Here is a 26,802-nt window from a genome sequence, read left to right on the forward strand (position 1 = left end):
AAGGTTCTGGGAGGGAGTTTGGGGTGTGGCTGGGGATGAGAGGTTTGGGGTGTGGGAGGGGGCTCAGGGCTATAGCAGAGGGTTGGGGTGTGGGGTGATGGCTGTGTGGTGGGGCTGGGGATGAGGGGTTCATGATGCAGGAGGGGGCTCAGGGTTGGGGCAGACGGTTAGGGTGCAGGGGGATGAGGGCTCTGGCTGGGGCTGGGAATGATGGGTTTGGGGTGTGGGAGAGGCTCAGTGCTAGAGCAGAGGGTAGGGGTGTGGGGGGTGAGGGCTCTCCCTGAGGCTGGGGGGTTTGGGGTGTTGGAGAGGCTCAGGGCTGGGGCAGAGGGTTAGGGTGCAGGGGGATGAGGGCTGTGTCTGGGATGGGGATAAGGTGTTTGGGGTGTGGGAGGGCTCAGGACTAGGGCAGAGGGTTGGGGTGCAGGGGTGTGTGAGGGCTCTATCTGGGGCTGGAGATGAGGGGTTTGTGGTGTTGGAGGGGGTTCAGGGCTGAGGCAGAAGGTTGGGGTGTGCGGGGGGATGAGGACTCTGGCTGGAACTGGGGATGGGAGGTTTGGGGTGTGGGAGGGGGCACAGGGCTCGAGCAGAAGGTTGGGGTGTGCGGGGGGATGAGGACTCTGGCTGGAAGGGGGGATGGGAGGTTTGGGGGGTGGGAGGAGTTCAGGGTTGGGGCAGAGGGTTGGGGTGTGGGGGAATGAAGGCTCTGGCTGGGACTGGGGATGGGAGGTTTGGGGTGTGGGAGGGGCTCAGGGCTCGGGCAGAGGGTTGGGGTGTGCGGGGGGGGGGTGAAAGCTCTGACTGGGGGTGTGGGCTCTGGGGTGGGGCAGGGCTGGGGATGAGTTTGGGGTGCAGGCAGGCTGCTCCGGGACAAGGGCCAGAAAGGAGGACTCCCCCCAGCCCTTTCCCTGCTGGCAGCAGCAAGCTCTGGGGGAGGAACCCCTCATTCCCCCCCCCCCCCAGCAGCACACTCACTCCCACCACTGTCACTGCAGGTGCTCCTAGGGCCCTTCTCAGGTCCAGGAATCTCCCTCGCCTCCCCCATTATGGGGGCCGGGGGGTGCTGCATGCACCTCCTCCCCTGCTGTTGCCCCTGACTATAGCCTCACTGGGGGTGGGGGATGGGGCTGTCTCCTTGCCCAGCATGGGGCAGGAGTGGTGACTGCAGGGGGGGGGGCTGTGATGGTGGAGGGTCCCGCTGGAAAAGGGAAGGGTCTGAGGTGGAAGGGCAGGCTCAGAGTCAGTCTGCCCTGGCAGTGAGTTGGGAAGGGGGGGCACTAGGACCCTGTGGCAGCAGTTGCTGCAGGGAGGCAGCATGGAGCTGCATGGAAGAGGCAGGGACGCTCTGCTCCCTCCGGGGCCCAGGGACATGCATGGGGCCAGCAAGGGGGCCCGGGGGACACTCGGGGGAAGCACGGGGGGCGGCAGGTGGGGCCAGAGGGGAGACCCGGCCCAAAACTTTGGTGGAGCTGGGCCCCAGGGCTCTGAATATTGCTGGTGCCCGGGCACCACGTGGGTATATAACTCGCCGCCCATGTGTGTTTCATTCCTTATGTCCTAGTCCCATCATGTGGCCATTTCCTTTTCTTCCTTTCTGTTAAAAGCTTTGGTGTTTTGCACAGAAACATTATTTCCCCAGGAGAGACCCAGGAGTGGGGGCTGCATTCCTGTGCCAAACAGTCACTGGAAGGGGGCAGACAAAGGCCTTTAGGATGAGGCGTCCGTCACTGTCAAAAGATCATCTCCCTCCTGCAGGTCACTGGCAGCCTGAATTTGTTCCTTATCCTCCCAGAGTCTGGGGGCTGGAATCAGCACTACCCAGCCCCTCCGTATGTAGCAGGAACAAACACAAACCTGGTCTTTAAAACAAGCTGTCCCCTTCCTTCTCAGGGAAGATTTTTCTGTGATTGAAGTTGAGCTTCAGTTCCCCTCTCCTAGGGGCGGGGCAGGTGTGGGGCCAGCTCCCAGTGAGATCTGTTTTCACCTTTGCCCCCTTTCAGTCACTCTGGGATGGTAACTCTGCTACCAGCTGTCAGGCAGCTTCCAGCCCATCCACCCTGCTCACTAACTCTGTGGTCATATGTCACTCCCTCTGCCAGCACTCACAGCTTGCAGGAAAGCTACTCCTGCCAGATGCATTGGTATAGTGGTGTGCATGGGTGCTTTCTAAGCACTTCATCTGGGTTTGATTCCCAGCCAATGCAATAATGGCTTTTCTCTTCTGTTGTTTCCTCAGCTGGAAGTGGTACAATTTCAGTCACATTGTGTTACAATCACATTATCTATAGAATGAAACAATAAATGTGTCGAAGTCCAGCAGGTCATACAGGATGGAGGCACACAAGGGGCTGGAATGTGTCATCTGAGAAAGACAGGACACTTGGAAACCTGCATCTCCCATCCCCTGGCCTTGCGTGTTATGATTCCAGCTGCGTGAGCTGTTTGTAGGATGTTCCGGCATGACGGGGAAATGAAGTTTTGAGTCAGTTTTTGCTCCTGCAGGTTCCTTTGCTGTTACAATTATAATGACATGAACAAAAGGGAGGCAAAATAAACATAAACCCCAAGTTGCAATACAGGTCGGGAAAGAGACGATCACGGTTAAGCCAAACACGTCAAAATAAAAATTAATACAAAAAGGGGAGAGGAAGAGATCAGGTATGTGGAGATCCCTTGATATTTCAACGCACAGTGTTAGAATCAAAGTTCAGACTTGACACTGGAAAACCTGCAACTACCTGTCTCTCTGAACACCTGTGATGAGCAAGATGGAGTTGGGACACCTGTTCTGCTTCAATCATTTATTGTCTCTCTGTTCTCTCCTTCTTCTCCCCCCAATTCCTCATCTCCAATGTCTCTGCCTTTCTCCTCTTGCTCCCTCTCCCCTGCCCTTTCCAGGAACTCACAGTCTACAGCATTTAGGACGAGCCAGAGCTCCCATGTTCTGCACGTGAGCCTGTGTCAGAGGACGGGTGACCCCGTCAGAACCAGTCACCAGAACAATATGACCCTTTATGGGCGACTTCTCTGCCTGCTCTGCAATTTACACACACCCCCACTGAAGGGGGTGGGGTACAGCTCTGACTGAGAGGCCCCACAGGAGAAACTTCAGCCCAAAGACAAATTTGTGTGAAATGCTGAGAAGTGAAGAGCCCCCTTCCCATCCCCCCACAGCCCCAGAACTCTAGTGTCACCCCATGGCACCAGCACAGGGAACCCAGTGAGATGGGGTTACAGAATACAAGGGGAGGGAGCAGGGAGAGAGGTGACAGGAATCTCTCTCTCCTTCTCTCTTCACTTTCTGTTCTTCTCTTTCCTTCCAGGAACTGCAGTCACAGCAGGGAGGGGTGTGTCTCTTTATTAGGGATCCCTCTGTGTCACGGAGGTTGCACAAGTCATAGATTCTGTGGCTTCTGCAGTGGCCACTGCGGCTGACTCCGTGGCTGCCCCAGCAGCTGGCCTGGGGCAGCTTGAGCAGTGGTACCAAGGGTGGCAGGAGCAGCCACAGCTCAGTGGCTCCTGGCACCTGTCCCGAGGTGGCCAGAGCAGGGCTGGCCTCTGGGGCTCCCCTCATGTGGCAGCCTCTGGAGTGGCAGTGGGTCCCCGGGGCTTCTCCCCCAGTACATGGTGCCACGGGCCCCCCTGGACTCCCTGCGCCCACAGCTGGTGCCACGGACCCCTTGGGCCTCCCTCCCCAAGACTCAATGAGGGGTATTTATGGTATAAGTCATGGCCGGGTCATGGGCAATGAGCTTTTGGGTTTTGCCCGTGATCTGTCCATGACATTTACTAAAAATACCTGCGATTAAATCTTCGCCTTCCTCATTATCGATCAAATAAATCGAAACGCCTCCACCTGCAAGTGGATTTAGCCCAGGACCCTCAGAGTCAGCAGCTGTTACGCCCCCACTGAGCTCTCTGGTCAGGTGTCCTAGCGCTGGAAGCCTCCTGTTTAGATCCTAAAATAGCGTTTTTGCACCAGGGCTGAAATTTTGGATTGGACATTGTAGCTCCACCGTTATTTTACTGAATTGCTTCAAAACAGCAAGTGTAGAAAGTCTCCTAAGTGCCAGGCTCTCTGCCATGGAAACAGCTGCCCCTGCACTGCAGGAGTCTGTGCGTTCCACACAGCAACGCACACACCTGCTCCACACTGAAGGGGGGTCAGACAGTGACAGGGTTGGTAACACAAATACTTCAGACTATTAACTCCAGATCCCTTCCTTTCTTTAACCCAGGATGTGCCAGTCAACTGGTAACCATGGTGTTATCTTCACCGTAAAATACCTCTCAGTACATTTTCAGTGAGGCCTCCACCCCCTGCCCTCCCTGCAGGCAGCCCCTGCCTCCAGCCAGCCCTGCATCCCCTGCCCTGCCTGCAGCCAGCCCCTCTCTGCAGCCAGCCCTGCACCCCCTGCCCTGCCCGCAGCCAGCCCGTCTGCAGCCAACCCCGCACCTCTGTCCTGCCCGCAGCCAACCCCTGTCTGCAGCCAGCCCTGCACCCCCTGCCCTGCCCGCAGCCAGCCCCTCTCTGCAGCCAGCCCTGCACCCTCTGCCCTGCCCGCACCAGCCGCATCCTCCCTGCTCTGCCTGCAGCCAGCCCCTCACCCCCTGCCCACAGCCAGCCCCTGCCACACCCCCTGCCCTGTCTCCAGCCAACTCCTGCCGCACCCCCCTGCCTGAAGCCAGCCAGTCCCGCACTCCTCTGTCTCCAGCCCTACCAACCCCTTATGCACCCCCCCGTGTCCCTGCCTGAAGCCAGCCAGCCTGCCCCACACACCCCTGTCTCCAGCCAGCCCCGCACCCCTTGCCCTGCCTGAAACCAGCCAGCCTGCCCCACACACCCCCGTTTCCAGCCAGCCCCGCACCCCTTGCCCTGCCTCCAGCCAGACCCTGCCCTGCAGTTCCCAGGGCAGTAACCCTGCACACCTGCTTCAATGAGGGGGGCAGGGAGCAGCTGGGACCCCACATGTGCACACCCGAGGGTGACCAGACAGCAAGTGTGAAAAATCGGGACAGGGAGTGGGGGGTAATAGGATCCTAGATAAGAAAAAGACCCCAAAATTGGGACATCTGGTCACCCTAGCACACCCCCAGGACTCCTGAGTTCCATTGCTGGGTTTCCTACTGGTTCCACTGCTGGTTGTTTTCCTTTCCGGTGGGACTCTGGGCAAGTTGCTCCCCCCTCTAGGGCTCCGTCCCCAGCAGGCAAATGGGGATTTCGTACCTTCCCGCTATTGGAACGTGCTGGGAGAATCCCCCAGCCAAAGCTGCTCTGACAGAGCTAAGCAGCATCTGACCATTCAAGGTCGGAGCGCACTGCCCAGGAGGAGGAGTGTCTGGCTCTGGGGTTTCACTTCAGCCCAGTCTAGAGAGAGGGGCCCAGCCATGGGGTTTGGCTCAAGAAGACCAAGTCTCCAATTTGTTAAGGGTGTTTTGGATTCCAATCCTGAGCTCCAAAGTGCTTGGTGTCATTCGCACATTTTAGAAGCAGGCTCTCCACTCCATTTTCCAAATCATTCATGAAACTATTGAATAGTACCGGACCCCAGACTGATCCCTGCCGCACTCACAAGGTGCACCCTCTCCGTTGGGCAGCCAAACATGGAGAAGGGCCCTTGGAGTCTGGGCTTTCAACCAGCTCTGCACCCACATGACACTGATTGCATCTAGACCGCATTTCCCTCGTTTGCTTGTGAGAATGTCCTGCGGGACTGTGTCAAAAGCCTTAGTAACCCCGAGATAGATCCCATCTACTGTTTACCCACCTCCACTAGGCCTGTAACCCTGCCAAAGAAGGAAAGAGGCTGGGTTTGGGATGATTTGTTCTTGACAAATCCATGCTCCCTTGTCCTAAGAAGCTGCTGGGGCTTCTGTGAGTGTTTGACCCTATGATTCCCCCCCAGCCCCCACTCCTGCCCCACGCTGGGGATGAGGAAGCCCCCACTCCTACCCCCAGTGAAGCGCAGCAGGCTGCACAGGGGAGGCAGGAAGCCACATGTGAAGGCAATGCCCCCTCCCCCAGCACCCATCAACCCACCCGCCACAGGAGGGATGGGAGAGGGAGGCTTCCTAGACCTGAGCAGCTGGGGCTTGGGTGAATTTTATGACACCCTGCTCCCCAGCCCCATAGCCAGCCACCACCCTGCAGACCCCACTTCTGCCCCATGCTGGGCAAAGGGCAGCCCCATCCCCCATCCACAGTGAAGTTATGGTGAGGGGCAGCAATATGAAAGGCACCTGTGATGGCAACCACCCCCCCACACACCCAGTACCCATCATAGGGGAGGGGAGTGAGCTTTCTGGACCTGAGAGGGGCCCTCGGAGCATGTGCAGTGACGGTGGTGCAGAGTGAGTGAGCTGTGGGGGGCAGGGGAGGAGAGGAGCGGGTCCTCCCCTGGAGCTGGCTGCTGCCAGTGGTGGTGATGGGAGTCCTCTCTGGCCCTAGCCCTGGGGCAGCCTGTCTGCACCCCAAGTTCCTCATCCTCAGCCCTGCCCCACCCCAAAGCCTGCACCCCCAGCACCGAGCACGCTCCTGCATTGGGAACCCCACATCCCCAGCCCCACCCCAGAACCTCACCTGAGGGGAAAACATGCAACTTAAATTTGGTGGTCAGTTTGGAGTATCATTTTGTTTAGCACGATACTTGATTATTTTACACCCCTTTAAAGTATATAACTGGTCGTATACAGGTGTTACAAAGTGGGAATGTTCTTAATGTTTTCTCTGAATACTGTGTGGGTGCCTCAGTTTCCTCTCTGCATTTCTCAAAGATCTAGATGGTGGGATAAGGGGGTGTGATTGTTGTAGAGCCCTAGAGGGACAGTGTGAGCTGTCTGCACAGAGAATGGCTGCAACCCTGTCTCCTGGTAACTGATGGCCTGGGCCACTCTCCTGCAAGGTGCCAACTGAAGGTGTTGGAGAACAGAGAGATCGGGTGGCCTCCTAATGCCTGGAAAAGAGACAAAGGCCAGAGGACGGAGTGTCAGTGCCTGTGCGGACTTCTGGGAAGTGCATGGTATGGAAGGGGATGCTGTGATGCTTTGGAACAACTCCATACAAAGCCAGTCAGGACTCTGGGGGAGCCTCCTCTCTCTGAGCAGACTGTCTCCCTTCCCTCCCGCCCCGCCAGCCGCACCCAGGGATCCCCGGGCCCCAGGCTCTGTCCCCACCTGGAGCCCAGCGGGCCGGGGCAGCTCCTGCGGCAGCTGAGAACAGTGGCTCCGCCCGGCCCGGCGGCTCCAGCGCTGCTGGCAGCATGTGGCCACCAGGAAGCAGCTGCTGAGCCCGGCCTCCTGCGTCACAATGTGCCAGAGCCCCGCCCCCAGGAGCTGCCCCGCCCCCGGGCTGTGCCAGAGCCCCGCCCCCAGGAGCTGCCCCACCCCCGGGCTGTGCCAGAGCCCCGCCCCCAGGAGCTGCTCCGCCCCCGGCCTGTGCCAGAGCCCCGCCCGCAGGAGCTCCCCGCCCCGGCTGTGCCAGAGCCCCGCCCCTGGAGCTCCCCACCCCGGGTTGTGCCAGAGCCCCGCCCCTGGAGCTGCCCCGCCCCGGCCTGTGCCAGAGCCCCACCCCAAGAGCTGCCCCACCCCGGCTGTGCCAGAGCCCCGCCCCAGAAGCTGCCCCACCCCGGGCTGTGCCAAAGCCCCACCCCAGGAGCTGCCTCGCCCTGGCCTGTGCTAGAGCCCTGCCCCAGGAGCTCCCCGCCCCATGAGCTGCCTGCCCCGGCTGTGCCAGAGCCCCACCCCTGGAGCTGCCCCACCCCGGCCTGTGCCAGAGCCCTGCCCCAAGAGCTGCCCCGCCCCTGGGCTGTGCCAGAGCCCCACCCCAGGAGCTGTCCCGCCCCGGCCTGTGCTAGAGCCCTGCCCCAGAAGCTCCCGCCCCATGAGCTGCCTGCCCCGGGCTGTGCCAGAGCCCCTCCCCCTGGAGCTGCCCCTCCCCCGGGCTGTGTCAGAGCCCTGCCCCCAAGAGCTGCCCCATGTTAGGTCTCTGCGATTTGTTCTCCTGTCTCCTTCCCAGAACCCCTGCTACCAGCTGCTCCTTCCTGTGTCTGCAAACACCCCGGGCGGGCTGCAGCACTCGCTGGGGCTGGCTCCAGTGGCTGAAGTTGCCTCCGTCTCTGATCACCCGGGAGAACAAACAGAGGAGATGGGCCCAGGTGTGAAAGCGGAATTAGGGGCAGGGAAAGGAGGACTGTTTGGAAAGGTGGGTTTTTGCGGCGGGGGTGATCCAGATGGACACAGAAGAAGTTGGGCAGTAGAGGCTCAGGAAAATTGTGGGGAACCCCCGGGGTGTCCCAGTGTTGGCCAGGGATTGTACAGCACCTAGCGCAATATGGGGTCCCAGAGCCGTAACTAGCTATTTTTGCACCCAACGCAAAAATATAAAATTGCGCCCCCCATAGGGTACAGGGGGGGGCGGGGGAGCCCAGGGCTGGGGCAGAAGAGGGTGTGTGGGTGGGGGAGCACTGGCGGGGAGGGGGGAGCACAGAGCTGGGGCAACGTGGGGTGTGGGTGGGAGAGCCCCCGGCAGGAGGGTGCAGGACAGGGGGGCAGAGCCCAGAGTTAGGGTGACAGGGGTGTGTGTGTGGGGGGGGGAGAGCCCAGGACTGGGGTAGTAGAGGGTTCAAATGGCGGGGGAGCCCAGGTGTTGGGCAGCAGGAGGGTGTGGGTGGGAGCAGCTAAATTTTTTTTTCCTTTGGGTGGCAAAAAAATCTATAGCCAGCCCTGCCTCCACCCACTGTGAGGTAGGTAGAAGTGGATCATTATTATCCCTACTCGAAAGAGGGAGAAGCTAAGGCTGAGAAAGGAGAATTGACTTGTCGTAGGTCACACACCCATCCAGTGGCAGAGTTGGGAATAGGACCCAAGAGCCCTGATTTTCAAACTAACCATCGGATCTTGAATTTCAGACATTGAATGACCTGAATAAAGTGCTCTGATGAGCTCCAGACTAACAGCAGTGACAGTAAATATTCGGCAAGTATTTGAGGAAAACTGCAATGTTAGAGAGAATCGTGAGCTGCTTAGAGACAATTAATGCAGAGAAGCAGCAAAATTCATCAAACAGAGAACTGGTTCTGACTTATTTACTTGGTCTTGAAAGAGAACAACAAGGATCTGAGTCTCCTCCCTGTCAATAACCCCCTGCTCAGCCAATCAGGGGAGAGACTGAGGACGGGAGGCGGAGGGTTCTCACCAGAGAGCCCAAAGGATGGCCCAGCTCACTGGTGGGGATCACTGCCCGAGCTCTATTTCAGCCCCACAGTTTTGGGTGGACCTCCCACAGTGGGAGCTGCAGAGCACTCCCCTGCCACACACACACACACACCCTCCTGGTGTTGGGAGGTGAACAGGAGAAAGGACAAAAGAAGGAAGAGATGAAGAGAAAGGAAGGAGGGAGGGAGGGAGGAAAAGGGGAAACAAAAAGAACAAACCCTAATGTCCCCAGTGAGTCTAAGGGACAAAATCCCAGGTGCAGAATAAAATTCTGCCTCCTTAAGCTCGTGTTTTCCATGCCTAGAATTCAACTGTCACCAGCTGGATCAGACTGAACAGGTTTCAAACCTCCAGGAGGCTCTTACCTTCTAAACCGGGACGGCTGTTTTCCAGTAAAATCACTACAAGGGAAGGAGAAAACTCGAAAGAGGTTCCTCCTGGCGCTCACGTCCGGGAACCCAAATACTCTCAGTCCTCAAAGAGAGACCTGGAGAAGGAGACTTGCTGAAGCAAAACCACAGGGGTCTCTGAGGTTTCCATGGCCCCTCGCCCCTGTCCTGCCTGGCTGATGTCAGCATCTCTCTGTGAAGTCACCACCTCCCACCACCTTTGACCAATAGGCTGAGGTCCTGCAAAAGGCCTTTGTGATGTCACTGCCACACCCTCCCTTGCTGTACAATGTCCTGCCCCTGGCCAGGCACTTTGGAGGTTTGAGCTACTCCCTGGGGATCACCCCACTCAAGGAGTGTTCGGTCTAGGCAGCAAGCCGGCTAGACAGGAAAACATCAGACGCTGCTCCCAATGCTACATTCAGTTTTTCAGAAATTAGTCGACTTCATGGCCAGAAGAGACCATTAGAGCATCTAATCTGACCCCCTGCGTATCACAGGCCTCCTGTAGGACACAAGAGCTACTTTTGGGGCAAACACATTCCAGAAAGGCATCTAGTCTTCATGAAATGACATCAGGAGATGGCGAATCCACCACTTTCCTTGGTAGCTTGTTCCTGTGGTGAATCATCCTTGTTGTTGAATATTTGTGCCTTAGTTGTAATATGAATTTGTCTCTTTTCATCTTCCAGCCATTGGGTCTTGTTAGGCCCTTTTCTGCTCAATTAAAGAGCCCTTTAATACCCAATCTTTTCTCTCCATTAAGGCACTTCAACACTTCAGTGAAGTCACCTTTCAATCTTCTTTTGATAAGCTAAACAGGTTGAGCTCTTTCAATAGCTCACTAGAAGGCATTTTTCTCCGGCCCTCAGAACATTTGGTGGCTCTTTGCTGCCCCAGCTCCAATTTCATAACATCTTTTTCACATGAGGACACCAAAACTGGAGGCAGTATTCCAGTATCAGTCTCACTGATGCCGTGTCACCTCTTGTAATGTTATTGACATAATCTGTAACTGTATAGATCACTGCTGCGACCACGGTTCTATATTTGCAGCCAATATTGTAGAAAGGTTGTCGTGTAAGGGGTCTATGGAGAGGTTCTGATTGGCTGATTATAATGATGCTACCTCTAGATGTGTATCATTTTTGTAGTTGACGTTATGATTATAGGCTCTATGCTGCCCGTATTTCAAACTTGTGCTCTGCCTCCAGGGAACACCCCAGCCAGACAAGTTGGTGTCAGTTCTGTCTAGAACGAACGCTCCGTGAGTGGGGTGATCCCCAGGGAGTAGCTCAAACCTCCAAAGTGCCTGGCCAGGGGCAGGACATTAGCCCAGAAAGGGAGGGGTGTGGCAGTGACATCACAAAGGCCTTTGGCAGGACCTGAGACTATTGGTCAAAGGTGGTGGGGAGGTGGTGACCTCACAGAGAGATGCTGACATCAGCCAGGCAGGAGAGGTGCGAGGGGCCAGGGAAACCTCAGAGACCCCTGTGGCTTTGCTTCAGCAAGTCTCCTTTTCCAGGTCTCTCTCTGAGGACTGAGGGAGTATTCGGGTTCACAGACGTGAGCGCCACAAGGAACCTCTTTTGAGTTTTCTCCTTCCCTTTTAGTGTTTTTACTAGAAAACAGCCGTCCCTGTTTGGAAGGTAAAAGCCTCCTGGAGGTTTGAAACCTGTTCAGTCTGATCCATCTGGTGACAGGTGAATTCTAGGCATGGAAAACACGAGCTTAAGGAGGCCGAATTTTATTCTGAATTTTATTTGATCCCCACCAGTGACCTGGGCCATCCTTTGGGCTCTCTGGTGAGAACCCTCAGCCTCCCGTCCTCAGTCTCTACCCTGATTGGCTGAGCAGGGGGTTATTGACAGGAGGAGACTCAGGTCCTTGTTGTTCTCTTTCAAGACCAAGGAAATAAGTCAGAACCAGTTCTATGTTTGACGAATTTTGCTGCTTCTCTACATTAATGGTCTCTGAGCAGTTCATGATTCTCTCTAACATTGCAGGTTTCAGAGTAGCAGCCGTGTTAGTCTGTATCCGCAAAAAGAACAGGAGTACTTGTGGCACCTTAAAGACTAACAAATTTATTTTAGCATGAGCTTTCGTGAGATGCATCCGAAGAAGTGAGCTGCAGCTCACGAAAGCTCATGCTAAAATAAATGTGTTAGTCTTCTAACATTGCAGTTCTCCTCAAATACTTGCTGGATAATTCCTGTGCACTGTTGTTGCTCTGGAGCTCATCAGAGCACTTTATTCAGGTCATTCAATGTCTGAAATTCAAGATCCGATGGTTAGTTTGAAAATCAGGGCTCTTGGATCCTGTTCCCAACTCTGCCACTGACTGGCCGTGTGACCTCAGACAAGTCAATTCTCCTTTCTCAGCCTTAGCTTCTCCCTCTTTCAAGTAGGGATAATAATGATCCTCTTCTACCTACCTCACGGAGGGTGGAGGATGGGGATCCATTGGAGAGTGTCACTAGGAGTAGTGCATAATATGAGGTGTCCTATCACGTTTACTCAGAGCAGATTATGACATAATAGAATAGCTGAAACAGTCTATTTTATTTGTATTTTTTTATTTTTTAATTGTTAAGAGCAGCAACAACTTAGCTCAGACTGAAGCATCTTATCTAATTTTTGAGATCTAAGTGTCTCCTCTTTGTGTGTGACGAGACAATCTAACACACTGTGACAAACAGGAGATGCTTTTGTTTTGCAACAAAATCTTTTTGCAAAGAACTTTCATCCCACTTGTTATGATTTCGAGAAACAAACTGGTTTAGTCTGAATGGGATTTTCTGACAGAAACGGTTTGAATGAAATTTCCCCACCATCTCGATTCCTGGGATCTATCCCTGCCTCTGGAGTTTTTTTGTCTGTCAGGAGTCGGAACTGGTGGCTTCTCTTTCTGGCTCTGCCACTGCCTTGCGGTGTAGGCCCTTGGGTAGGTCATTTCCCTTCTCTGGACCTCAGGCTCCTCCCCATCTGTCCAGTGGGAACAGGGACAGTTCTCGAGCTCTGGGCAGTCGTGAGCCTGAGTGAGATAAGGGGCGTTAAAGCCCTCTGTGAAGGAGAAAGGGGAGTTTCACGGTGTTTAGCCCCAAGGAATTCTAAAGTTTGCTAAAATGTCTAGTCTGCGGAAATAAGAAATGGTCGGGGCCAAACTTTTTAACCACTGCTTTTTCTAAAGCCCATTCAGGGATGTGAGTCTCTGTCTTTTAGGTACCTGGGGTTCTTTGCCAGCAGGAGAGAAGAGGTTCCTGCCTCCATTTTTGTGGCCTTAACAAACCAGGTGTTGTGCCCCAGTTCTCGTCTGAGATCCCTGAAAAAGAACTTCTTCCCATCCATGAACAAGACAGGACCTATCTTTGAAAGGGGAACAAAGAGACCCTTGGGACTTGCAGACTAGCTAGCCTCACTTCCACAGCTGGAGAGATACTGCAATACATTCTTAAACAAGCACCTACAGGAGAATTTGGTTCTTAGGACAAGGGAGCATGGATTTGTCAAGAACAAATCATCCCAAACCAATCCTCTTTCCTTCTTTGGCAGGGTTCCAGACCTAGTGGAGGTGGGTGAACAGTAGATGGGATGTATCCTGGGATGCGTCTCCTCCAGGTAGGGGCAGGGGAGGGGAGGGCTGCCAAGCATGGCACGGCCTCCTCCACTCCCCTCCCCCTCCTGAGGTGCTACAGCACCAGCAGCTTGCACTGCTGTTATACTGTAGTCCAGGGATGAGCTGCCAAAATACTAACAACTGGTTCCCTCCTTTTCACCCTAGGAGGGGTCGTGCCCCAGGGGTCCTGCCCCATCCAACCCCATGTTCCTTGACAGCCCATCCTCCGGGACCTGTGCCCTATCCACCCCCTTACCTGTCCCCTGTCTGCCCCTTGCCACCCCATCCAACCCCTTCTCTTTCCTGATGGCACCCGGGACCCCTACCCCATCCAACCACCCCTTCTCTCTGTCCCCTGACTGTCCCTGGAACCCTTGCCCTGACTGCCCCCACCCCATCCAACCCCTGCTCCTTTCTGGCTGCCCCTGGTACCCTTGCCCCGTTCAATCCCCTGTTCCTGCCCTCTGACTGCCCCGACACTAATCCACCCACCAACTCCCTGCCCTGTATCCAACATCCCCTGCCTGCTCCCTTACCGTGCTACCTGGAGGAGGGCCAGCTGGGTGAGGGCTGGTACCGGAGCCACCCGGCCAACGTCGGGCCGGACCCCGGGGCTGAAGCCTGGCCCGAGCTGCGCTGCCGGGCAGGAACCCGGGCCGGGCAGGACCCGCACCGCCCAGCCGAGCTCGCAGCGGGGCTGGGGCAGGAGCCCGCCGCACCGCCCTGCCCGGCGAGGTCGCAGCTGGACCCAGGGGTCAGGAGCCGAGCCGGCCCTCCCAGGGTCCGGCTGCGACCTCCCGCTGGGCGGCGCGACTCCTGGAGCCCTCTCCCGCTGGCGCCCCCGCCCTCCAGCCGCGCCCCAGCTCAAACTCACCTGCAAGAAGCCTCTGCTTTCTTCTCAGCCCTCCCAGGCTTCCCGCGCGAACAGCTGATTCGCGAGAAGCTGGGGAGGGGGAGGAGAAGCCGGAGGAGCGTTGAGAAGAGGAGGCGGAGTGAGGTGAGCTGGGGCCGGGGGAAGAGCAGGGAGCTGCTAGAGCTTTTGTTAAATTTAAAAGCCCTTTTGGAACTAGTTGTCCCTCCAGGAACAAGCGGTTCTAAACAGGCGGGAGGTGGGGAAGCTCCAGCCCTGGGGGGGCACTCCAAGTAGGGGAGAAACCTAGCTCCAAATATTGGTGGAGCAGAGCCCCTGACTGTGAATGTTCCTGGCACCCATGATTATACTGACAGCTAAGCTCAAAAGAAGGGATGGGGGAGGGTGTCATACTCACGCTCCCAGGACTGGCTCAGCACTCGAGATGTCAGGATCCTTTAAGGTAAGTGTCCCCCAGCGCCGCGATGGACGGTGCGATGAAGGTAAGTCTTCCCGAGGCGCGATGGAATGTAACGCAGCGAACCACTGGCCAGGCGGTCGGGGCGAAGGGCATTCACTGGAGGTACAAGCTTGTGAGTGACTCCTGAGCACAGGGCCCCTTCCCCTTTTAAGGTCCTGCTCCTCATGGCCTGCGACTGGAGATGACTTGGCTGCATCTGGTGGGTCACACTCCACCTCAGCCAGTGTCAATGCAGTGTCCCTGCTCTGGGTGTGTGAGTGCTGCCTAATGAGAGTCCCAGACACCTTGTCTACCTGGGAGATCTTCTGCTCTTCAACCAGCCCATTCATCCCAGGAGCATTCCAGGAGGGAGCGGGAGGGGAGGGGAAAGCCACTTCACAGGCATTCAGAGGGGGAGAGGAGACAAAAGCGAGGGGGAAGTATAACAGACCTTTTGAGCATAGAAATCACTGCTGCTACTACAACAGCAGGGACAGGCCACTCGGAGCTGAGAAAAGGAAGCCATCATCTTTCTGCCTGGTTTCAAACCAAGGACTTATTGCGTATTAAGCAAATGTGATAACCACTACACTACAGAAACTCTGTCACGGCTCTGCCCCTCCCTTCATAAGAACATAAGAATGGCCATACAGGGTCAGACCAAAGGTCCATCCAACCCCATATCCTACTGCCAACAGTGGCCAATGCCAGGTGCTCCAGAGGGACTGAACCTAACAGGTAATGATCAAGTGATCTCTCTCCTGCCATCCATCTCCACCCTCTGACCAACAGAGGCTAGGGACACCATTCCTTACCCATCCTGGGTAATAGCCATTAATGGACTTAACCTCCACTAATTTATCTGCAAAAGAACAAGGAGTACTTGTAGCACCTTAGAGACTAAAACATTTATTTGAGCATAAGCTTTTGTGGTCTAAAACCCACTTAATCGGACGCATGCAGTTAAAAATACAGTAGGAAGATATATATACACACAGAGAACATGAAAAAAATGGGTGTTGCCATACACACTATAACGAGTGATCAGTTAACGTGAGCTGTTATCAGCAGGAGAAAGAAACCTGATGTTGGGAGGAACAGGAGAAAGAACAAAGGAAGCAAGAGATAAAGAGAAAAGAGGGAGGGATGGATGGAGGAAGAGGTGAAACAAAAAGGACCAACCCTAACGTCCCCAATGATTCTAAGGGACAAAATCTCAGGTACGCAATAAAATTCTGCCTCTTTAAGCTCGTGTTTTCCATGCCTAGAATTCAACTGTCACCAGATGGATCAGACTGAACAGGTTTCAAACCTCCAGGAGGCTCAGTTAGGTAATAATAAAGGTAATAATTGGAGATATACCAATCTCCTAGAACTGGAAGGGACCTTGAAAGGTCATCAAGTTCAGCCCCCTGCCTTCACTAGCAGGACCAATTTTTGCACATAAGCTATACTAAAGACAAACCCACAGTAACAATCTCCAGTTTGTGAGGGACCCCCATGGAGCCAGTCTCTAGGAAACAGATAAATGCATGGTGGTTAAGTCCATTAATGGCTATTAGCCAGGATGGGTAAGGAATGGTGTCCCTAGCCTCTGTTTGTCAGAGAGTGGAGATGGATGGCAGGAGAGAGATCACTTGATCATTGTCTGTTAGGTTCACTCCTGGGCTGCTTCTGCTCTACAACTATAATTGTCTTTTACACCAAAATCACTAACTTGAGCACCCAATTCCATGTACAGTCCTAGTGGATGTAAGGCACAGGTAACTTTTGCCTCACGGTAGCTTGTTGGCATCAACCCTCTCTCCCGCACCTGGAGCTGATGAAATTCCTGGCTGGAGGGACACACGCTCCTACAAGTCAAAAGGAAAGAAGCTGATAGAAAAGATCACAGGACTGACCCCAAAGAAGGGTGAGCTGCAAAAGGCAGAAGCAGGCAACTCATCTGGCAGAGCTGAGAGACCACAGTGAAGATGGTGCAAAGTTCACTATATTGGAATTAGCAAATGTGATTTTTTTTTTAAACAAATCTTTCGGAAGCCCTAATAAAGGCATTTCTTACAGTTCTCTCCCATTTCGATTTTCTGATATCTAATAGGGAATGACATCTGATTGAAGCTTTTCCCAAATGTAGAGCAAGTATAGGGTCTCTCTCCACTGTGGATTCTACGATGTCTGACAAAGTCTGAGTGCTCAGTGAAACTTTACCCGCACTCAGAGCACGTGTAGGGGAAACTCTCATGTGTGGATTCTCTGATGTGTGATAAGGTGTGAGTGCTGACTGAAGCTTTTCCCGCACTCAGTGCACGTGTAGGGCTTCTCTCCTGTGTGGATTCTCTGATGTGTGATAAGGGCAGAGCAGTGACTGAAGCTTTTCCCGCACTCAGAGCACGTGTAGGGCTTCTCTCCTGTGTGGATTCTCTGATGTCTGATCAGGTGTGAGCGCTGATCGAAGCTTTTCCCACACTCAGCGCATGTGTAGGGCAGCTCCCCTGTGTGGATTCTCTGATGTTTAATAAGGTTTGAGCGATGATTGAAGGTTTTCCCGCACTCAGAGCACGTGTAGGGCAGCTCCCCTGTGTGGATTCTCTGATGTTTAATAAGGTTTGAGCGATGATTGAAGCTTTTCCCGCACTCAGTGCATGTGTAGGGCAGCTCCCCTGTGTGGATTCTCTCATGTCTGATAAGGCGTGAGCGCAGACTGAAGCTTTTCCCGCACTCAGCGCATGTGTAGGGCGTCTCTCCTGTGTGGATTCTCTGATGTGTGATAAGGGCGGAGCGGTGCGCGAAGCTTTTCCCGCACTCAGAGCACGTGTAGGGCGTCTCTCCTGTGTGGATTCTCTGATGTGTGATAAGGTTTGAGCGCCGATTGAAGCTTTTCCCGCACTCAGCGCATGTGTAGGGCTTCTCTCCTGTGTGGATTCTCTGATGTGTGATAAGGTGTGAGCGCACACTGAAGCTTTTCCCGCACTCAGCGCACGTGTAGGGCTTCTCTCCTGTGTGGATTCTCTGATGTGTGATAAGGTTTGAGCGATCACAGAAGCTTTTCCCGCACTCAGCGCAGGTGTAGGGCGTCCCTCCTGTGTGGATTCTCTCATGTCTGATAAGGCGTGAGCGCAGACTGAAGCTTTTCCCGCACTCAGAGCAGGTGTAGGGCGTCTCTCCCTTGTGGCTTCTCTGATGTGTCATAAAGTGTGAGCGCTGACTGAAGCTTTCCCCGCACTCCTGGCATGTGTAGTGTGTCTCTCCTGGGTGGATTCTCTGATGTCTGATCAGGTTTGAGCGGTGATTGAAGCTTTTCCCGCACTCAGCGCATGTGTACGGCATCTCTCCTGTGTGGATTCTCTGATGTGTGATAAGGACAGAGCGGTGAGCGAAGCTTTTCCCACACTCAGAGCATGTGTAGGGCTTCTCTCCTGTGTGCATTCTCTGATGTGTGATAAGGTGTGAGCGCTGACGGAATCTTTTCCCGCACTCAGCGCATGTGTAGGGCTTCTCTCCTGTGTGGATTCTCTGGTGTGTGATAAGGTGTGAGCGCTGACTGAAGCTTTCCCCACACTCATGACATGTGTAGTGCGTCTCTTCCAACTTGATTCTCTCATGTGTAATAAGGTCTGAGAGGCTACTGAAGTTCTCCTCTGGCCTCTGCTGAGTCTCAGAGGCTTTTACTTTTTCTCGGAGTGCACAACTCCTGGAAACATTCCCTTTGGGTCTTCCTGATAATGTCTCATATGGTTCTCCTTGCTCAGCATCTTCCTGCTGGGGTTTCTGCTCCTCATTCTCACGCACCATCCTATCACCTGATGGGAGACAGAGAGACTCCAGGCACAGGTCACTCCCTGTGCCTGAGAGAAAGGAAATGTCAGAGACAGGAATTTTAAAAGGGATGAACAAACCAAAATATGTGCAGGAGAGATCAAACCTATCAGGAGCTGATTCTCCCCAGAGGAGAGAGGAAGGGATCTGTTTTGGTCTGCATCTCACCAGAACATGCAGGGGAAAGTGGGATCAGGTAGGGATCTGCTGACAGTTGTTAGTCAGGATAGGTGGGAAGCCATAAGTGACATCTGCCTAATTATTCCACATCTGCAGGGAACAATCCTGAACTTGGAGAGCTCACAGGGTCTTTGTAGGGCATCCCAAATGTTTCCTGTATTCACGGACAGTTTTTGACTTGCTTTAACCAAGTCCTCACCTCTGCAGGCAGCTCGGGAGCACTTCTTTCTCAGAACCCTGGAGGTCCGGGACCCACGGCTCTTCCTCGTTCCAGCTGTGAGACCACATCAGGTTTGGAATTTAGAAACCCTAAGCCAGGCAAAGAAAACCAGGAAGGTCAGTGGAATTTGTGGGATACTTGTCACAAAGAATAGTCCATGGTTTTAAGCTCAGATCATTTTTAAGCAGTAACATCCCAAGACCAGCTTCCTTGGCTCCAAGTGGCAGGAGAATTATTATTATTAATCATATGCATTACCTGAGTGCCTAAGGACCAACTAACAGTGTGTCTCCATTGTGCTAGGCACAGTACAAATGCAGAATAGTAGATGGCCCATGCTCTGAAGAATTTACAGTCTAAATAGACAAGACAGACACAGCATGGGGGAAGGGGTAGAACCCTCTGTTAGAATGGCGATATTCAGGCCTGCCTGCAAAGCCTATATTTTAAGAACTTAGGGGTATTTTTATCACTTAGCTAGTTACAGGAGTATGAAAACAAAGAATCAAAATCACAGTCTGCCTGTGTCTGGGCCTTCTCTCACTAGGATAGTCTGAGGCCTTGTTCTTAGGCTAAGGCCTTTGGCTAAGCAGCAGGGGCAGCCATAAGCTGGGAAGCGAAGGGTCACATCCTCACATCCCAAACCAGTCACACTGAACTAAGGTGCTATTGGGCTGTTAGGAAGACAATCCTGTCCGGAGCTTAAGATGGTTAGAATGCTATCAAATTAAGGTTTCTTTGTCTGGCAAGAAATCACTTATCAATGGTTGTGGTTGTGAAACCTCATTTCTGTATTGCTTTATCTTTATGGCAACCACTTTTACATTGTTAATCAGTCTGGTTCTCTAATTGTTTCTCTCTCCTGTATAATTAATGTTGCCAGGTGTAAGTTAATTAGGGTACTGGTTTATAATTGGTTAGAGCAGGAGTAGGCAACCTATGGCGGCACACAAGTTGATGTTCAGTGGCACTCACACTGCCCAGGTCCTGGCCACCGGTCCAGAAGGCTCTGCATTTTAAATTTAATTGTAAATGAAGCTTCTTAAACATTTTAAAACCTTACTGACTTTACATACAATAGTTTAATTATGTATTATAGACTTATAGAAAGAGACTGTCTAAAAATGTTAAAATGTATTATTGGCACATGAAATCTTAAATTAGAGTGAATAAATGAAGACTCAGCACACCACTTCTGAAAGGTGGCCGACGCCTGGGTTAGAAAATTATGTCACAATATGTTAGAATTGGTTAGTTAAATTTCAGCACAATGATTGGTTCAGGTATAGCTGAGAATATTACTCTATAAATGGGGTCAAACAGGAGGGGGGAAGGAAATTGGAATTATAGAATGTCAGGGTTGGAAGGGACCTCAGGAGGTCATCTAGTCCCACCCCTGCTCAAAGCAGGACCAATCCCCAACTAAATCATCCCAGCCAAGGCTTTGTCAAGCCTGACCTTAAAAACCTCTAAGGAAGGAGATTCCACCACCTCCCTAGGGAACCCATCCCAGGGCTTCACCACTCTCCTAGTGAAATAGTGTTTCCTAATATCCAACCTAAAACTCCCCCATTGCAACTTGAAATCATTACTCTTTGTTCTGTCATCTGCTACCACTGAGAACAGTCTAGATCCATCCTCTTTGGAACTCCCCTTCAGGTAGTTGAAGGCTGCTATCAAATCCCCCCTCATTCTTCTCTTCTGCAGACTAAACAATCCCACTTCCCTCACCCTCTCCTCAGAAGTCATGTGCTCCAGCCCCCTAACCATTTTTGTTGCCCCCTGCTGGATGCTTTCCAATTTTTCCACATCCTTCTTATAGTGTTGGGCCCAAAACTGGACACAGTGCTCCAGATGAGGCCCCATGAATGTTGAATGTTGGTTAGGGGGAGAATGGGAACAGGGACACAGGCCAGGCTCTGCGGCATCAGAGCTGGGAAGGGAACAGACTATATCAGCGTATAGAGATAAGCCCGACTGGTGTGAAGGGCTTCGGAATATGTAATCTTATAGGTGTAAAAATTGTACAGACTATACCACCCTGTGACATCATCAACGAAGTGCCCATTTATGCCTGGGTAGGGGCCCTGTTCTGGGCGGGAGGATGCAGCAAGGACTCAGGATCGGTGGCCAGGGTCTCTGTGCACAGAGACGGGGAGGTTATATGGGGAGGGCATAATGAGAGGGAGAGGGAGGTCAAGAGTTAAAATAATAATTGGGGAAAAAAATGTATAATAAAGTGAAACTGAACAGAAATAAAACTGGAATGGAGGCTCTACAGCAACAAGGCTTCGGTAGGGATTTGGGGTTAGAGGTCTGGGATCCCCAACAGCTCTAGATCCCCAAACCTCTCCTCCCTCCCACTGACCCACCCAGCCCACTTCCTGGGTGGCCTTCCCCACCACGCCTCCGCTTCTTCCCATTACTCTCAGCCAGCACCACCTCCCGGCACCTTGAGAACTTCTTGTATTTTCTCCTCGTCTCTCACAGCCTCCTACCTCCCTGCTGCTTCTTAGCTCTAACCCTGCACACACCCGCCCCATTTCCTGGCATATCTACTATCCCCCGTCTCTGTCCCTCCCACGGCTCGCTTATCCCTTCACCCATGGGATCCTGAACTGCAACATAACATGATCTCATAAAAGAGCTAATCTGAATGTCACACAAGCCATGCATGAGTCACACACCTATTTACTCAATTTAGAATTCCACAGGGAGCATATTTTCCTCTTAAAATGAGGAAAAGGCATGAAAGCTACAGTGATTAATATAGTTACTAATGTAGCCAATTACATTCAATGCAATTTTAAAATGTGTGACAGCACCAAAAGGCACATGTCCAAAAATGATACTAGTGGGTGGGAGATAAGGCAAAAAAAGGCGGGGGGGGGGGAAGGAATCTTGTCAAAACTTGTATGACGAATAAAGGTATAAAGTTATTACTACTCAGGTTCTTCAGAGACCCCACAGCTTCTAATAACCCAGGGGACAGGACTGCTTACCCAGCGAGGTCACTGTCTCATAGTTCTCCTGCATGACATCCCTGTAGAGGGCTCTCTGAGCGGGGTCCAGCAGAGCCCATTCTTCTCTGGTGAAATACACAGCCACCTCCTCGAAGGTCAACGGCCCCTGAAAGAGCAAGAGTCCAACACTCAGTACCTGCTGCCCCACTCACAACCCCACTATTCACGGAACAGCAGCACCAGGGAAATGGAAGCTCCGGGAGGCACATGTTAAGAGAGTCCCACCTCACCTAGCTTAGAGCAGCCAGGCAGCATCAGAGGGTAGAAAGAGAGAATCTTTGTGTCTCCCAGCTGACAGACGCAGGCAGGGGCGTCACATTTATCACATACCTACTAGCCAGAGTTTGATATAGGAGATGGGGCTGGCTCTGGACCCTACTAATGGCTCCCTGGTAGGAAACACTCTCCAAATAAAATATAAGGAAGAAAAGGGAAGTCAGTAGTAAAGAATATTAGTTAGAACAGGGTGTGACGAGGCGGTTCTGGCGGGACCCAACTGAGAGTACCAATTCAGGACCAATTGCTCAAACAGGGCAGTCACAGCCCAAGCCTGGGGTTTTTCCACCTCTAAGGCAAACCAAACCAGCCAGACAAGAAGAACTTCGGTTTCACCCCACTGGCTAACCACAAGTCACACAAGCAATTTCCTTAGACACTCCAGTCTTCCAGTATCTCCACCAGTGCACTCGTCCTGGGGATGAATGGTTATAAAAACCAACACCCCAGTAAAATAAAAAGGTTATCTCAATCCCAAAGAATTAAGCCCCAGACCCAGGTCAATATACACATCAGATCTTACCCACAAATCACGCCGTTGCCAATCCTTTAGAATCTAAAATCTAAAGGTTTATTCATAAAGGGAAAAAGGTAGAGTTGAGAGCTAGAATTGGTTAGATGGAATCAATTACATACAGTAATGGCAAAGTTCTTAGTTCAGGCTTGTAGCAGTGATGGCATAAACTGCAGGTTCAAATCAAGTCTCTGGAGTACATCCCCAGCTGGGATGGGTCATCAGTCCTTTGTGCAGAGCTTCAGCTTGTAGCAAAGTCCCTCCAGAGGTAAGAAGCAGGATTGAAGATAAGATGGAGATGAGGCATCAGCCTTATATAGGCTTTTCCAGGTGTAAGAACCTCTTTGTCCTTGCTGTGGAAAATTACAGCAAAATGGAGTCTGGAGTCATATGGACAAGTCCCTGCACTTTGCTGAGTTACAAGGCGTGTCTGCCTTCTCTCCATGGGTCAATTGTGTAGCTGATGGTCCTTAATGGCCCATCAAGCAGGCTAGGCAGAGCTAACATCAACTTGTCTGGGATGTCACCCAGAAGCAGAGCACAAATACAAAATACAGACAGTATAAAGCCAATACTTATAACTTCAACTACAAAATGATACATACATATAGACAGCATAATCATAACCAGCAACCCATAACCTGGTCTTAGACACCTTAGATGACCCCTTTATATAAGATTTGGTGCCACTACAGGACCTTGGTTGCAAACCATGTTCTATATGGTCCCAGATTATATCAATAACGTCACACCCCAACGCAAAATTGATGCAGGAAGGGATGACAAAACATCACCGACTGCATCCCAAGAGCCCCCCATCCTTGGGTCTGTCTCACTACAGCTAGTGTTGGGCTACAGGCCGTACCAGTGTATAACAGAAATGGTTTATCAAAGTCATGTTCAATAACATGATTGAATCTCCTTAAAAACTCAAGGTAAAACTTGGTTTGAACAACAGTGGATTGGATCTGCTTTTTCCTAACAGAAGTCACTGGCTGATGGGGTGGGCTCTCTGTGCCAGCAGCTATTAACAAGTCTTTCTTCTCCCTGCCAGCCAGGTAATTTGCATCAACACAAACACCAGCTTTTCACTTCTTAGCTGCTACCAATTCCAAGGCTGGACTCTGTCTTACAGAGATACGACACAAATCCAAAGGGTCTGAGGGTGAGAGCTGCTCTCCCCTGCATCCTTAAGTATTCAGTCATAAAACTGTTCTGCTCTGAAACACCAGTAACTGAATCTGTCCTCAGACCCTGAAGCACAGACTGCTCACTCACAGATTCAGCATGGAGACGTTCCTGTTCCAACACCATTGTCTTCCCAACACGCTGGCCACACACAGCCACGTGGTTATAGGGCTGCTCAACTTTAACAGCTTTTCCTCCATCTCAGACCTTTTCAAAGCTGCCCACACTGGATCTCTCAAAAGGAAAGTCAGTGGATCCATTCACAACAGAACATTTCTGGCTGTTAGGAACTAAAACCTTCTTGATTAAATCACTTTCACACCCTTCAGTTGCAGTAAACTGCTTGCACAGATTACCATGAGGATTCCCTTCCCTATGAGCTTTCTAAGCAGCAATTCACCCTCTCAGAAATTCTGCTCTCACCCTCTTCACCTAGGGCTTGCTCTAAAGGAACACTTTCCTGAGCAACCACAGAGTCTTGCTGGGTCTTACTTACATTCAGAATCACCTCTGGCCCAACAGGCAGATTCCTACACAATCCCCGTTCAGGCAAACTCATAGACTTTCTTGATAACAGGTTAGAAGCAATCTCCTTCCCTTGGCCATGAACAAGTTTAGGAATCTTTTCCTTCTTGCTACAAGTCGCCAAATTGTCAGTAGGTAACACAATTAAATCACCTTCATGCTGTCCTTGTGCCCTGGCTGGGGTATCACCCTGATCAGACAGAGTTGCTGCACCCTTTTCCAACCACACATTAGCAACTGGCAAACTACAAGCACCAGAATTGTCTGGTCTCTGGGATTTTGCTAAGACACTAACTGGATGCAACCTAGTTACAGTGCCATTCTCCCCAGCAGACACAAACTTAGGACTGTTCCCTTCCTGGGCTTTAGCTGTATTTACAACCAACTCCGAGACAACTGAACCACCCTCAACCATCACAGGCTGAAAGGCACCTTCTGTCTGCTCCACAGACACAGAAGAGCTGGAGAAACATTCTCCTTCCCCAGACACACTGCTTGGGATCTCATTTCCCTTGTCCCAGCACACAGGGCTGTTCACAGACAACTGCTTGGAGACTGGGGCAGCTTCCTCCATAGGCAAGTCAATACCCCTGACAGACACAGGCACATTCCCTCCACTGTCACATTTCTCCACACAGGAAACAGGTAAGGCACAGGGCCACTCATCTTCCACTATCCCTGTCTTCCCACACTGCTGACTAGACAAAGCCATCAGCTCACAAGGCTGCCTAGGCTCATCCAGATTTTTCTTACCAGACACATGGCCACTCCCAACAGATAAGCTGCTGCTTTTTTCACTACACTGAGCTACTTCCAGCAAATCACAGTTACCCATTTCAGGTTCACTTTTACAAGCTGTACTAGCCACCAATCCATTACCCATTACAGATCTACCCTCTCCTTCCTCAGTTAGGGCCAGGGCCGGCTCTAGGTTTTTGCTGCCCCAAGCAAAAACATTTTTGGCTGCCCCCCCCCGCCGAATTTTTTTTGCTTTTACATATGTTTGCACTTTGCAGTTTTGTTTTGACTGTTTAAAATTAAAAAAAAAATGAAAACAGAGAATTTGTAGTTAGTGAAACAAAACCATTTCCTACTAATGTAATTTTAACATTTAATTTTAACAAAACCCTCCTGCCTGGCCCAACTCTCACCTTGCTGCAGATCTGGCCCAAGGCGGATTCAGCTCCAGTCACCACCGCTCCCAGGGCCAGGGGTTGGGGCTGCTGCTGGATCCCAGCCCCGCTCATCCTTGGTCTTCGCCTTGGCCCTGGCATGAGCTCAGCCCGGGCTGCCGCTCTGCTCCCCTCTCCCGTCCCCTGGCAGGAGGCGGCGCAGAGGGGAGGAGGCGGGGACAAGCCAAGGAGGAGCGGCCCGCCCGGGCATCATGTCCCTCCCATCCTCTGCAGCCGGACCAGGGACGCACTACCGGCTCCTGCCTGGGGGGTGGCCGCTGCCTGGGGGAGAGCGGCGAGGACAAGCCGAGGAGGAGCGGTCTCTGCAGCCGGGGAAGGGCCGCGCTACTGGCAGCCACCACTGCCAAGGCGGAGCCGGTAGCGTGGCCCTGCCCTGGCTGCAGAGGACGGGCTGCTTCTCAGCTTGTTTGCGCCACTCTCCCGCGGTCAGCGGCCACCCCCACTCCCTAGGCAGGATCCAGTAGCGCGGCCCTGCCCAGCTGCAGAGGACAGGCTGCTCCTCAGCTTGCAGCAGCACGAACCAGGGCCGCCCAGAGGATTCAGGGGGCCTGGGGCGAAGCAATTTTGGGGGCCCCTTCCATAAAAAAAAGTTGCAATACTCTAGAATCCTGTATTCACATGGGGGCCCCTGTGGGGCCTGGGGAAAACTGCCACACTTCCCGCCCCCGCTCGTTTGCCCCGGGAAAAATAAACATTTAAAAACCTTCTGCATCTCAGCACAAACCCAGTTTTGAGAATTTCTTTTCAAGTCACCTTTACAAGGTATCACTGGTTCTCAGCATCAGCTAGTGCTAAAAGGCACTAAAGCTCATTAAAAAGGTTGTACAAATATTTTCCATCAAAACTTTTTTGGATCGAAAACTAGGGGTTTTTAAAAAGCAGAAACAAATCAGACAATGTCTGCTTTCTTTCAAAATTTGTTGTGGTTTTTCTAATTGAAAAAGCTGAAATAAATCTGCCAAAACCTGAACATGATTTGGGGTTTCAGAAGTGTGTGGCCAAATATTTGCTGCTTGCTGTGTTTGATTGTTTAAAGGAACAATAAAAAAATTCTGCTTAAAAAAAAATCCAAACCTTTGGAACCACCTCAGCTTGTGACCCAACGCCTGAGCCCATCCAAGCAGAGATTTTTCCAGGTTTCTGATACTCTGCTGGCTTCCTTGACTCATATCTGGCTCCATAACTTTGGATTCATTTAGGTTAGAACATAAGAACAGCCATACTGGGTCAAACTAAAGGCCATCCTGCCCAGTATCCTGACTACTGACAATGGCCAATGCCAAGTGCCCCAGAGGGAGTGAACCTATCAGGTAATGATCAAGTGATCTCGCTCCTGCCA

At 52.3% G+C, this 26,802-nt stretch overlaps 1 pseudogene; it reads right to left on the minus strand.

Annotated features, from left to right (window-relative positions):
* LOC120381580 overlaps positions 1–26,802 on the minus strand; it is a 71,460-nt pseudogene that overhangs the window by 25,946 nt on the left and 18,712 nt on the right.

The sequence above is a fragment of the Mauremys reevesii genome, linkage group 14, assembly GCF_016161935.1.
Source record: "Mauremys reevesii isolate NIE-2019 linkage group 14, ASM1616193v1, whole genome shotgun sequence".
Taxonomy (NCBI): domain Eukaryota; kingdom Metazoa; phylum Chordata; order Testudines; family Geoemydidae; genus Mauremys; species Mauremys reevesii.